The 14,756-nt window shown below is 45.2% G+C and overlaps 1 protein-coding gene and 1 long non-coding RNA gene across 2 annotated transcripts in view; one reads left to right on the forward strand and one right to left on the reverse strand.

Annotated features, from left to right (window-relative positions):
* The window catches only part of LOC308200078, a 156,965-nt gene extending 142,589 nt beyond the window's left edge, over positions 1-14,376 (reverse strand). Inside the window, exon 1 of the long non-coding RNA XR_013955216.1 lies at positions 11,866-14,376. This is a non-coding gene — a long non-coding RNA (uncharacterized lncRNA). The remainder of the gene's footprint in view (positions 1-11,865) is intronic.
* Positions 1-14,756, forward strand: part of LOC308200070 (uncharacterized protein) — a 434,369-nt gene that overhangs the window by 353,936 nt on the left and 65,677 nt on the right. The window lies entirely within an intron of this gene.

The following is a 14,756-nucleotide window of genomic DNA, read 5'->3' on the forward strand; positions in this document are numbered from 1 at the left end:
TGCCTGAGGAAAAATACAAGATTACCTTCATTCCTGTCAAGTTTTATTCTGGATGATATGTGTTGTTGGACTGTAAGAGCAGTTCAGTCATTACCATGCTGATGTGCTTGTAAGGAGGTCCTGTGATACTTTTTCTGTGACCTGAGAGACCTACTGAAGTTACTGAATAAAGCTTGCAGATGTCATGACAGCTCTGGAATTGCAAAAGGCCAGATCACTGTTACAGGTGAAAGAAATCAAGCTGCCTTGTAACATGGCAAAATGTAAATTTCTGTGCTTAAGAGCAAAGAAAGCAGCATACCAATTCAACTGTGGAAATTTGGGCATTCGGGTTATTTCTTTGTTTGTTTGCTTGTCATTTCCTCCCAGATTCTGAAATTTGAGCATAACTGCTTCATCTATGGGAGTCCCACTCCCAAGAGAAGGTTCTCTTCCTTGTGCAAGTCCCCAGAGGTTCTGTGTCTGGCTGGAGCTGGCGGGTACAGCTTCCAGAGCCCGAGCCATGCAGCCTTTGGCATTGCAGCAGGAGGGGTCTGAACTAGGGGCAAATCTGAAGCTTTGGGCTCACATAGCTTTGCGGTGAGACATCAGATGTGGGTCCTGCACCGAGCAGGTCAGAGCCCCAGCGATGATACTTCTGGGTGGTTTGGATGTCTCGTTTCTCTTTGAACAGCACTTGCGGGCCAGCATCACCCCCTGCTCACTGTAATTTGCCCTTCTGCTGCCACCAGGGCTTCATTCTGGCTGGGGAAGGTAGGATGGGGAAGCATCAGTGGAACATCGCTGAAAGGACTGGAAATTGTGCAGTTATCTTATGACTCTGGAAACTGGAACTCTTCAATGAACCATGAGGAAAACTAAGGTGATATCCTTTCATAAGCAGCTGTGGGAAGATCCAGTCTTGGTAATAGACTTCATTCCAACCAGTAAAAATGTATGAGAAGCCTCAAGATTTAGGGGATGTAGCTAGACATGTTCAAAATGTCAAAAATAAAAATGACAGGCAAATATTTAGTAGTAAAGATTACTTTATATCCAGAGAAATCTTTCTGAAATTGTGTTCAAGCTCTACAGTGTTGGCAATTTGAGAATTAGTACAGAATTTTAGTCCCAAGTATGAAGTGCTCCAGACAAGAACTGAGCGAACTTTAAAGCCTGTGTTACGCAGGAGAGCATCTTGGTGATTGCAGCAGTCCTTCTGGGCAGTACAGTCTCTGATATGAAGGGTAGTGGGCAGCCAGGCAGATGCAGTGGTAAACAAGATGATCATCTGAAGGAATTTCCTTTACCCACTTGAATTATGAGGATAGAAGGCTTCTTGCTGGGATGCCACTCCAACGTGGCTCGTCCTCATCAGTCTGTCTGACGGACTGTGTGTCTATTTGCAGAATCTCAAGGGATGCTAATCAAGTTGTCTTTTCATCTCCTAGTTAGTAGCACTTTTATGCAGGCACTAAGGCAATACTTCAACGTGTCATGTCTCTTCATTTTGGGGGGAGGTGGGGGGGGATACTTCTCCCGTGAAGTCACCAGGTAGCACACAGCAATAGGTCTTGGAGACAGCTGTCTCTCCTATTCCAGTAAAAGTAGCAGCAGAATACCAGCTCCTGTGGGAGCTAAATGAAAACTAAATAAGAATTTCATCCTTTTCTTAATTCCAAGAAAATTGAATTAACAAAAAATGAATCAAATGTCTCTTGTGCAAAGAACTTAGCACTTGCTTATCGTCTAGAGCGGCAAAACAGTGAGGCAGTGCTCCCCCTTGTGTTCACTATTCCCGGCCAGTACCAACCTGCCTGCATCTCCTGGCTCTGTAAATCCCCAGTAAGGTAAAGAGCTCGGGGTCACTGATAACTCCCAATTTTTATCGGCTATCACCACCACTATTTTGTGAGCCAATGAGTTTAAGCTCTTTGGTGCATTATTGCAATTCAACACTGGATTCAGCTATGGCCTGCCTCCTTCCACCCTCCACGTGGGCTAGCTTTTAATGGGAAGGGTATCTGGGAAAGTTGAGGTTGATGTTTGCTCATGGAAAATTTATATGCAGTCTGGGTAATAGGGAGATAAAACACTTCTGTGTGTGTTGGAAGGTAAGGGGATAAGAAATTGTCTGTAGTTTTCCTAGGGATGGCAGTCAGTAAAAATAAAGAATATGGTAAGCAAAACAAGGAATGCAGAATCTCAAAGTGCTTATGCACAGCTATGTGCAGTGCAACCAGTAACACCTGCAATACGTTTGGTTGCAAGATAAATATGTGTATAATAACCTAGCCCTTCTTTCCTTCCAACCAAGTTTTCATAACAGCAGTGCTGCAGGAAAACCTGACCCAGCCCTGACTCAGTAGGCAGTGTCTGCCATATGGCTTTGCCAGAACTGATCATTAGATTCCCTCCTCCAAGTCACAGGCCCTTCTGCCAACTCGGGGAGTTTGGGCTTGGGTTGTTTTTCCAGCAGCAGGGTGAATCCCCTGGGAAAAACTGAACATATGTGTCACTTTTTGCAGCATTGGAGGAACCCAGAGATCCCCTCAGCAGTGCTGGCTCGAATGTGCTGATGTTGCAATTTAGAGCCCGTATCTGTAAGTTGCATTGTAAGTTCCTGTAATCTGATCCCAAAGTCAAATGAAAAGATATCATCAAAATAACCTTGAAGAACTGTGAAAGGTCTCTGTGGACACTTCTGCACACCTCAGATTCTGCTGGTAAAGGCTCCAGGATGCTGCGCTGAGTCGGGTACTCTTATGTCTAAGGGATGAGTAGGTCCTCAGCTGTGTACATAGTACTTTGCAGCACTCCTTGCTCTCTTCCAGTGTATTTCCCTTAGACACCACTCAGAGATGCGAGCTCAGCTAGGCGTAGGAACTGAGTCAGACAATATGGGAAGAGAAGATACTCCTTTAGTTTCCTTGTGACATTCATCCATGTTGAGCATGATGAGGGAAAATCAGCCCGCAAGTCCACCACCTTCTTGTCAGAGGGGCGGACAGAGAAGTCCTCTCCATGGAGAAGGCAGGCAGAAGACAACTGCTTGAATTCTCCTACCATCTAGTTCTGTCCATGCAGGTTAGCTGAAAACATGGGCAAGTAACTGCCTGTTGGCGTGCCCCAGCTGCTGCCAGTCCTTTTTGGGCGAGTAGAAAAGCCGGTGGCTGTTGCCAATCCATCCCAGTGAGGAGTACAGCAGCATATTAGTCTCTGCTGTGGGTCCTGGCTGGAGTCTTAAGTTTGCCATTAAAACTTGACACTGCCTCTGCTTCTCCTTTTTTTTTCTTTTTCTTTTATAATATTTGTTGTGGTTTTCATCTAGTTAGTTCACATAGCTTCCAGTAGGGTTTCTGGACCACATCCAGCCTTTTCCCCAGTTTGAATGAATCAGATTAGTTTCAGTGCACATTAACATGTAACATAGAATGAGGGAAACCTCTGAGCCTTCTGAATTGCACCATTGTTCCTTAAAAGCATTATGTGGTGAAGCCAGCCATTAATCACTTCCAATCTTTAAATTATGAATTGTTAATGAGAGTGCAGAAGAAACACAATACAAATGAAAAGTGGATTTCATTATTAAAGCAATTTGAACTTCATCTCTGCAGAAAATAGTCTGATTTTTCTGTAACAGAAAATAGTTATGAATCTTAATCATTAACCTGAAATTATAAATTTACATGCGTCTTTCTCACAAAGAGCAAAAATATTCAAGGCTTGCTATTCCCTGTATGTCATATCTTCAATGCAAGGAAAAGCAGTGCAACTGTTTTCAGAACTTGATCGGTGAGCCAAAATTTGATGGGTTTACTGACCTGATGTAGCTAATTTACTCTTTGAGTAGTCTCCATGGTATTAGTGCAGGTTCTTTTTCTGGAAGGATACTACTTGGTGTACATAAATGTATCAGAACGGGTATAAATAAATGACTCGACACACTTGGAATTAGCTTAGGTCATGCTGTGAGTTCCCTTCAGCCTTATACAAAACTAGGTCCCCATGTATTCCCTCAGTGTTTTCTGTGAGTAAGCACACTGCAGCTTGAGTAACACCCTAGTTTCAGAGCAAGATTAAACTTCTGTACAGTGTACGCTGCTTCTTAAAGCATTTAAAATGTTTTCCTTATAGTGATAAGGACTTGTTATGATCACAGTAGTAATTTCAGTGTTTGCAACTGGAGGGAGAGCAAGCCAGCAAATAACACGCTCCCGTAGTGTTGCGTGTACATATGTGCGGAGGTCGCATTCATCACAGCAGGCATTCCTGCACTTCACTCCCAGACGCTGAGCCTATGAAAAAGAGAAGATTCAATAGGAAGGGAAAGGGTAATAGCCATGTGTGAGCTTGGAGTAGGTCTAAAGTAAAAGCTGGTTAGGCAGACTTGGCTGCTTAAATAAAGAGAACTGGAAGAGAAAAAGAAAAGCAATAGAAGAAGATAACGGAAGATTATAACAGACTGGTGGGTGGGAAGTGAGGGCAGAGCACCCCGTGTTTTTGTGGGCTTACAAAGAGCCTACCACAGTCATCACAGGAAGATCTATAGTAGGGTCACTAAAACTAGAGTAAAAATTATAAAATGACTGGGGAAGGATGAATATTTCTGGTGGTTATATTTTCTTGCTGCTTTTTCTTAAGCAATCAATAAGAAGAGCAGCTGTAGTAGTTGGAAATGAACAGTAAGTGACAAAAGATAGAGCCTTTGTCTGAGGGAAAATGGTCATTATGCCATCAGATTTGTTTGAGGTGCTTGTGAAGAAACATTCAAAGGCAGCAGCACAGAAATACTAGATTTTAAAAAGGCAGATATGAGGGATTAGGAAAAGACTGGGATAAAAGTGATTGGAAGAGAACTATTGTCCAAAAATTCTACTCAGGAGCAGTCAGAGCGAGGGTCTATGCAGAGGAACCTCTTTCCTTCCAGCATCCTTTTGCTGTTAATGGTGGTAGAGGAAGCCACCTTTGTTTGGCAAGAGAAGTAGTGTTCAGTCAGGAGCTGGGTTAGAAGGGTAGAAACCGAACGAAGAGAGTGAGGGAAGGTATTTCACCACAGAATATCATCAGCGACACTGGGGCTTGTCCTTATTCATTCTCACTGGGAAAGCAGTGATTTCAGCCTACATGGATTCTCCCGTAAGCATGAAAACTCTCCGAGAGCCCAGGATCGCTAACGTCAATCTGCTGCTCCCTGCGCCTCCGCTCACTGGCGACTGCCACCGCCTGCTCCCGAGTCCCCCCGAGTGGAGATTTTGTAGTCTTCAGGGCACAGCCTTGGACTTCAGTTTTCGGCAGATTCTCACCCATCTGCAGCCCTCCGCCTGCCTTTACTGCTGTCTCCCAACACAAACCTCTGGGACTGGCTGCTTTCTGTCCACAAGGAGAGCAGGGAGACAGAACAATTCCCCCAGCGAGCCCGTGCCTAATGTGCTGCGCTACATCCTGCTTCTCACCGCTGTCCAGGAGGGGAGAAGGACGTAGCCGAATGTTTCTCAATATGCAAAGAGGTGAGGAAAAATAGGTAATGTCCCTTTTATTGAAATAAGTCGTGGTTAAAAAATCAAAGTGAAAATCAAGTGTACATATTTGAAGAAGCATTAAGTTCCTTTTTATACTTATTTATAATAAATTAACAGATGAAAAAACGGACTGACGTTTTTATAACATGACTAGTGTGTGCTTATAGGCAGTTTTAATATCAGGAAAAAGTGGTATATATGGTTACCTGCTGAGGTTATGAGCAAGCTGTTGGACTCCTACCAGCTGATCCTTTGTAAAACGTCTGTACTTTTTGTGAATCCTTTACAAACTCAGAGCAGAACCTTCACAAGAAGTGGGAGCAGAAACTGAGCGAGGTACAGGTGGGCTGCTGGCTGCTGGTTTTCCTGTGCTGCAGCTGCCTGTGGCCCTGGGTTCTGGGAAGGGGAACTGCTGCTGCAGGCTGGGGATGGGACATTTTTGCTTTTCAGTAGCAGTGTGGGAATTTGGAGTGCTGGCTGGGGAAGGCGGAATGGGAGTAAGCTATCCTAACTCATTAGCCAAAATGCCTTGTCTGCAACTTCCACCTGCAGGGGCTGGCAGCATGCTGGAGAATGGGCTGTATGCATCTGGGCTCCCTGCAGCCTCTCCGCCACTCCTACTGCTCACAGTTTGCTGTCAAATAGAGAAAACATGCAAAAAGATTTCCATGGGCAAAGCTCGCTTTCTAATCATCTCTCCTCACAAGACTGGCTCCCAAAGGGATAGGAAGAGAGAAGGAGATGGCTTCTCTTCCTCGTTCAGTTTAGAATGGCTCTTGTTCCACCAGCACGTGTTCTGCGCTGTCCTGAGAGGTGCCTGCACCGGGCCACGCGTTCTCTTCACAGCTGCCTTAATGTTTTCTCAGAGCCACAAACGTGTCCCCACCCCCAGGACTCGGGCTGCCCGGGGAAAGGCCAGCCCTGATGGGGTGCAGCTGTAAGCTGCGGGAGGCTGAGATGGGCTGTGCCCCTCTGGGGCTCAGGAGCTGCATTTAAGTTCAGGCCCTCACCTTGGGGTCTTGCCTGTGCTGTGTCTCTGCCTGTGCTCCCCCTCACACCCTGCGGGTCCTGGCCTCTTCTTGCTAAATGGACTTCCTAGCTTGGCCTTGGAGCTGCCCTCTCCCTGCAGGCTGATTGCTGCTGGCCCTGCCCTGCCCTGCTCTCCTCACGTGGGTGCCATGCAGCGCTTCCTGCGCTGAGGGGATGCTGCCCTGCGGCTGCCTCGCTGTCGCCTTGGCTCCTGGCTTCCTCCCCTCGCTGAACAGCCTGCCTGTGCTGCTTCTGGAGATGCTACAGGTGGGAAAAATCCACATGAGATTTCTAATTCTACTTCCGTAACTCTGGTTGTTTTCTTTGGTTTGTGATAAGATGCTGGCAAATGTAGAGGGCCACTCATGTACTTTGAGCTGCTTTTGTGGTATGGGATGACTTTTCCTCCTGTTTGGATCTTCAGTGATTCTCATTTTTAAAAAGATTGCCATTTGCGGATCTGTGCCTCTGATTGCTCTGAATTTTGTTTCCTTCTTTTCCTGAAGAGAACATAGATATTTTTTGACTGGTCTTGTATAGCAAACAGCCTTGTGTGCCAGCAGGCAGACCCACCACCTGTCCAGCAGTAGCTCTTCTCACTTCAGCAAATCTGCACTGTGCTCTCCAGGAAGGGACCTGGGATCTGCTCTTCACCTTCCCTTGTGCAAGAGGTGTTTCTCCCTCGGCCCTCAGTCGTCTGGTAGCAGCCGGGTACGGCCAGTTGCAGTGAAGGCACCTGGCTGTGTAACACTGCTCACTGCTTTGCATCCCTGGTCCCCGGCAGGATCCTGCTCTTCATGGGCTGGCGTTCCTCAGCTGCTGATGGAGGCCAGCTCCAGACGCAAGGCAGCGCTTTCCAGGCTGGGGTAGCAGGCTCGGTGCAAGAGAACGTCCACTGCTTTTCCCCGGGAGGTGTTGTAAGGAGAGGTTAGCTAAAGCAGAGGAGCCCTGAAGAAATGCTTGCTGCCAGCTGGGGTCACTTAAAATGGTGGTGTGATGGAAGGAAGGGCAGAGACAGAGACACTGTCACAGCAGGCTGTATGTACGCAAAGAGGAGGGACTATGGGTGGGTGGAGTGGCAATGCCATCTGTCCTTGGCCTTTGCTGCCCCCCCCCCCCCCCCATCTGCCAGTCCTGACAGCTTTCCACTTGGAAAGTTCAGTGGACAAAGCTGCATTTCCTTGTTAGCATTACATGAAAATAAGTCAAGCACCACTTTTAATTACAGATGCTGTTTTGGAAAAGGGACTTAATGGTTAAGCAGATTTTAAGGAAAGAGATCTCTCCAAAACAACTCACATGATTTGGAGTCTCATGAGTGACTGTAGGCAGGTAATTAATCAGTCTTTGGCCTTGGAAAGTCATGTGAGTTTGTTTGTTTTTTGTTTGTTTTAAATATATAGGAGGAACAGTTGTTTTAACATGTGAAATGAAATTGTAGCTTGGCAAGGTAAATCCCTATTTATGTAGCCCTTACCTTGTTTTATTTATTTATTATTATTGTTTATGATATAGAATGTAAACTCGAATGGCTTCATACAAATAACGGTCTTTTAACCCCTGTAATCCTCCATAGTAAATTTCTTCTTGTCCCAAATATTTCCCTGAGACCAATTCCAGGCTTAATGTGCCAAAGACTTTTAAAATAACAAGAGTTGATAAGAGCATCTTTGGCAGATTTAGGATGGCAGGGAATACTTGTTTTGAGTCTAACAGTTTCATGCCACAGCAGTTTGTGACATGACATTTTAGATGAAGAATGGTGTAAGTAGAAAAGCAGTAATGGTTTTCTGAATACAGTAATGGATTGTTTCTCCAAGAGGAGGAAGCTTTACCTGTTTTTACTGCCAGCTCTTGCACTCCTCAGAGAGGAAAGAATAGACAGATTTTCAAGTGGCAGAAGTCAGTATGGCTTCACGGAAGTCAGTTTGCACAATCTGGCTCATATTTTCCACCTGTTTGGGCACCAGAGATGGACAATAGCGTTGGTAAATCTCACGTCAAAATTTGTTCTCTATTTCACTGCGGTGTCATCACGGGAAACGAGTCTCTGTGCCATTGTGGGAAGTGAACTCATGACCTGGCTTACAAACAAAACCACTTCCCGAAAGAATCTGGTCAAAATCACGGAGCGTGACTTGATGCAAAAAAGAGAGCAGGTATTGAAAGGTCAGCATGATGACAGGTGATATTTCACTCTGCTTACAGTTCAGCAGTTGTTTGCTGTTGCAGGAGGGCAATGGGAGGAGGGCAAATCCCAGTAGTAGTGCATCAAGAGCCTGTGTTGGTATGTTACGTGGAAGTGCTTGCTCTTGGGGCTTCCTGCCTGGCACCCAGCGATGCTTGCAGGAATCCTTCCACTGGCTCTGCAGCCCTGGGAAGCGCATGACTTCATGCTCTCCCAGGCTGCAAGTACTATAGCCTGGGTTTACGAAGAGGTGGGAAAGCCAAAAACAAGCTAAAATCAATCCTCATTCCTTTACCATTATGTGCCATAAGAGGTACCAAGCATCCAGTGCTGGCTAGTGGTGTAAGTAGTCAAGTAGCTGACATAAGGAGAAGAGCCCCAGATTTCCCTGTGACTAGCCAGCTTTCTTATCCCAGGGAGGCAAGAAGCAAGCACATCATTGTCCTTATACCTGCTCCAAGGTTTAGGAAGGCAGGAATAAGATAGGGGTGCAAGGGCGAGGCTCAGTTCTTTGCAGAAACCCATGCTTCAGCCTCTGTCCACCATGGAGGTCTCCTGCAGGACATTTGTCCCAGCCTCCGCCATGCTTTAGGAGAAATTGTTATTGTTCCCTCTAGGTCAGGGAGCCAAGCCAACCTATAGCACCTGGGTTATGCCTTGAGGACTAGTTGTGACCCAGCTTGGTGCTAAGGGGTTTCAGAGGACTGGGAATGAAAAACAATCGTTCTTGACAGTGTCTCTATTCCACGGATTTACACATAGCTTACTTGACATATATTTTCTTAGTGTAGAACGGAAAACTGCATTTGGGTGGCACTGCACAAGTGATTCTTTTTGCAATTATCAGTGTCTATCTTAGTCGGCAGAATCTGTTGATTATCATCCTCACAGAAACAAATGACATCTTTTTTTTGGACAAATTAGACTCTTGGCATAAGTTAGCAGAAGCTGTGCGATTATAAAGAAATCCAATACGCTTACAAGCTGACATACTGACCACGGGGCAAAAGGAAATCAGGCGACAGAGTAACTTGATGTACTGATTGTGAACAGAGAGATCAGATGGGCTCAAGTAATAGAGGCCTTTAGCTGCTGGTATGGTCACCTGCCTGCAGGTCTGCTACAGGCACCTGCGTGCCCTGTGGTCTCATGTCACCTGTGTAGGAGCTGAAGGCACGAAGGGCCGTGGGATGCCCTGGGAAGGGGCTGTGTCAGTTCTCTCTCTTCTATAATGACATTTCATATTCTTTAGGCTTAAGGAAGGGCCAAGACAGAGATTGCCCCCGTGGTTGAGTATTCAGACACTTGAGATTTGGTATGGAAAAGTTACCTATGTAACACCTGCTTGGCGTGGGAAAGGACAGGCTGAACTTAGGTGTTTGTGGGGTGAGGCCCGACCTCTCTCCTGAGCAGCTCCCATCAGGTAACTCAGCTCCCTGCATGTGAGACTGCAAAAACTGGTCCTCTCCTTCCAGGTGTGTTTTGATGTGGTGCAACTGCTGTCTGCGCTGCTGTGTGAGTGGGACCCTCTCCAGCAGGGTCAGAGTCAGAAAAGCATCAGGACAGAAGTGCCAGCCCTGTGTCTGACAGGCCATAGGGCCGGTGCTGAGCTGCTTGGGCTGTCAAGAGTAAACAGGCAACTGGTCAAGACCAAAGCAAAAAGTCATTGGGGTATGGGGAAAGTGAGGATCTTAAACATACCCAGATAGAGCCAATGTGAACCAAAGGCTCTGAGAATTGCAATTTTGGACAGCCCTTTCCTGTTTAGTTTGTTTGATTACTTATTTATTTAGCTTTGTCTCTGCTAGGTTGAGGTGTCTGTTTAGAAAGGCACGTTCTTTTGTTCTGACAGGTGTGTTCCTTTAAGGAAAGTCTGTCATAACTATTTCAAATATATATTTTTTTCCACTCAGATGTATTTGTGCATATAAGACCACTTAAAAACAATAGCTCAGAGTGCTGAAACTCGTCTTCCTACATGCATCGGTGATCCTAAATAAGTAATGAAGCAAATGTAGCTAAGATGCAAATGTGAAATATCTTATTTTCAGCTTGGCTTGCATTAAGCTGTTAATTTCCATTAGCATTAATGAGAAAACACCCAAAGGTTTTCCCAAGGCAAGAGTTCTGATCCTCCTAACAATAATTTCCCTTTTACAGTGCCTTTCAATCAAGGATATTTGTATTTTGCAAACTTAATTAAGAATTAATTAATTAACAATATTCCTGGAAGGAACAGCAAATGGCATTTTCCCCATTTTATCAGCATGTGAATGGAGGTTCCTAGTTGGGTATGGGAATCCTGGCTCTGATGTTGAAATCTGAGCCACTAATGCCACCATCCCCGGCTTGCAGGGGACTTTGGTTTTACTCAGGTGGGCAGCTGAGCTCCACCACAGCCACTCTCTCACTCCCCCTCCTCAAAGGAAAAGGGGGAGAAAGTACAATGCAAAGGGCTCAAGGGTTGAGATAAGGACAGGGAAATCACTCAACAATTATCGTGACGAGCAAAACAGACTCAGAGTAGGGAGATTAGCTTGTTAGTAATAGGCAATAAATTTTACTAGAGAAGTGAGAAACATAGGAAAGAAGCCAAAAACGCCTTCCCCCTATCCAACCTTTTCCACCTCCTCCCCCTGAGCAGTGCAGGGGAACAGCGAAATGGGGGCTGTGGTCAGTCTATAGCGATCTGTCTCTGCCGCTCCTTCTCGGTCACTCTCTTTCCCCTGCTCCAACGTGGGGTCCCTCCCACGGGAAGCTGCCCTTCCCGAACTGATCCTGCGTGGGCTGCCCACAGGCAGCAGCTCTTCAAGCACTGCTCCAGATGTGGGTCCGTACCTTGGGGTCCATTCCTCAGGAGCAAACTGCTCCAACCTGGATCCCCCACGGGCAGCAGCTCCTGCCAGGTCACCTGCTCCTGCGCGGTCCCCTCTCCACAGGCTACAGGTCCGGCCCGGAATCTGCTCCAGCAGGGGTCCTCCACAGGCCGCAGCCTCCGTCAGTGCAGGCCCACCTGCTCCACCGTGGTCTCCTCCACAGGCTGCAGCACGGAACCCTGCTCCCCCGTGGTACTCCATGGGCTGCAGGGGGACAGCCTGCTCCACCAGGGGCCTCTCCACAGGCCGCAGGGGACTTCTGCTCCGGCACCTGGAGCACCTCTCACCCTCCTTCACGGAATTTGGTCTCTACAAGGCTGTTTTTCACACATCCTCCCAGCTCCTGTTGTCCGGCAGTATTTTTTTCCCCCGTTCCTTAAATCTGCTCTCACAGAGGTGCAAACAACATAGCTTACTGGCTCGGCTCTGGGCAGAGGCAGGTCCCTTTGGAGCTGGCTGAAACTGCCCCTTATCTGACATGGCACAGGTGTTGGATTCTTCTCACAGAAGGCACCCTTGCAGCCCCCTGCTACCAAAACCTTTCCACCTAAACCCACTGCAGACTTTCACAAGTTTGTCCCATGTAATCCCTATTTACCATTTAATGTATCACTTTTTTGATACTCGTTTAATAAATTGGCGTATATGAAAGCTGTTCTTCTTACCCAGACCTTACTTGTGATTATAAATAATCTCACTTGCATGCAGCAATTCTGTCTTATTGGTTATGATTGCAGTTTCTGCTAAATACTTGACAGATCTGTTACAACTTTCATATTTTCATTTGCAGAAAAAGCAGACAATTTTAATAGTTATCTGTAGAAACAAATTACATTTTGGTTATAAAACATGGCTGACATTATTAAATGGTACACCAAGATGTCTACCCTATGATTTCCTATCGGATGTTCTCAATCTGCATGAACAGCCTTAGTGTTGTGCTTAGTGGCTAGCTAATTTCTACGTATTCATTTTATGTAATATTTATTCCTATCACTCAATCGGATTTGTAAACCAAATTCACAAATGATGAGGAGTATGTTCTTCTTTGCAATTAGGATGATTCACCAGTGGCATAACTAATAGGGAAAACAGGAAACTAAGAAATTACACCCTTCTTCTTGAGATGGGAGTGCAGCTTGTGAACAGAGACGGTAGGAAACAGAATGATAGAATAAGAAAGAAGGAGAGAAGATCAAAATACTGAAAGGTGTCAAGGAGATAGGAAGATGAGAGACAGTACACCAAAACGAGAAGTAGTGACAGCACCCAAGATAGTGAGAGAGCTCCTTTCTATAAAGGAAGATAAAATAATGAAGAAAAAATGTAGTGAAAATAATCCTGGCAAAATCTGATGAGTGTGGCATTCCCTTTAAAGAAGGAGAAAAAAAGATCCCATGCATAGGAATCTGTACCTAGAAGCTATGGAAACTGAGGAAATGGTAGAAGAATATTTCTTTCATAGAGGGAAATAATGAACAAAATGTTTTAGGACAGTTTAATCCTGAAGGCTGCAGGAAGTAATAGATGATGGAGAGTGCTAGCAGAGATGGGCACATCTGTGGGGACAAGGTGAAGGGGGGGTGTCTGTCCGTGGAGAAATTTTGCTACCGCTTGGGAAGACTGGAAGTCCAATCCGAGCCCTGGGTATGCTAAAACTTCAGAAAATGGATGAACACTATCTACTGATGTCCTACTGCTGCAGTGTCTTCCTGACATTCCTCTGGCTTGCTATTAATATGGTATAACACAGGGTGACTTTGTGAGTATCCGGTCAGTAGGTTCTCCACAGGAAAACCTAAGGTACTGCAAATTCCTAATGAAACTATTCCCAGAGAGTTAATCTGTATTATCTCCACCAAAGGCAATAGGGAGAGCTGGTGTGATACGGAGTTTTACTGTAATCAACCTTTCTTGTAATTAAGTCTAAACATAATAGCTGAGGCTTACTGGGGCAGTTCTTGATGTTAAGAGCTTATTCTTTTAGTCTGACAGAAGGCTAAAAGCTGTGGATGCCTCTGTTTTGAAATGAAGGCTCTGTGGAGACTAACATTTTTTTCAGACTGCTTGTCTACAAAAAAACACTTGTCACAGAACAGTGTCACTGTCTCTGTGTGCAGAAGTAACTGCCTGTAGGAAATTAAAGGTTTGGGCCACCTTACTCTTCTGAGGCTTCTTGCCTTGTGCATTGACTCCAGATATGTCTGAAAAATGGGCCTTGCTGGTACTCCGTATTACTGAAAGTTGCTGTTGGATTTTCCTCTTTCTCCCTGGAAAACTATCAGAGAATTTGTTTACTGAGTGTCCAGAATAACCTCTTTGCTGCTGGTGAATGCCTGTTAACTCGGAGGAGTTGGCTTCAGATAAAGGCATACCAAGGACAGAAATCCGAGAAGAAAAATCCTTAGTAGATGAAAGCTGTCCTAGAGACAGAGGGCATGCTGGGGTCCTTGTGCAGATGATCAATTCATCTGGTTTGGTTTGAAAATGACAGTGCAGAGTCCTGTCTTTCCCATTAATAGCAAATTCAAAAGCATTATCATCTGCTTTGTTACAGTCTCTGATCTCCTTGTAGGCGTCTTCATTGCTCTGCAACCTACACGTTGGGCAATAGCATCACTTCAATTGCATTTTGATCACTTTTCCCTTAGAGTCCCCATTCACACAATCATACTGATCACATGAGTCTCAGTTCTTCAGTTCTCGTTTTATAAAGTCTGACTGTCATTGGATAGTTGGAAACTTGAAACATGGACCCTAAAGACTTAAACACAGGGGGGGAGGGAGGAAGGAGTACTTAAATTGTTCAGTGTAAGTGATTAAATAATCCTTTATTAAGACTGTCATGTACCTTTTCTGGGATCTTATACTTTCTGTTGCTCTAGACTAACATTGTTAAATTAAATTTTTAATTTGCATCTTAAATCTACATCTTCAAAATAATAGGAAAAATAAGAACACCACTGTTTTCCACCTATATATCTCTTAGACTCATTTCAAAATTTTAAAATTTTAGAGAAGAAACAATTCCAAACTGTCAGAAACATCTCTGTACAGTTTTGTCCTGGCTCGGAGTCACTAATCCTTTTATGTCATCCTTTCTGAGGATGATCCTTGTCTAGTCCCATATGTTGATTGAAATTAGGGTGGTGATCGGTGGTG

This window comes from Anser brachyrhynchus (genome assembly GCF_964034855.1).
Source record: "Anser brachyrhynchus genome assembly, chromosome: 9".
In the NCBI taxonomy this organism is placed as follows: Eukaryota; Metazoa; Chordata; class Aves; order Anseriformes; family Anatidae; genus Anser; species Anser brachyrhynchus.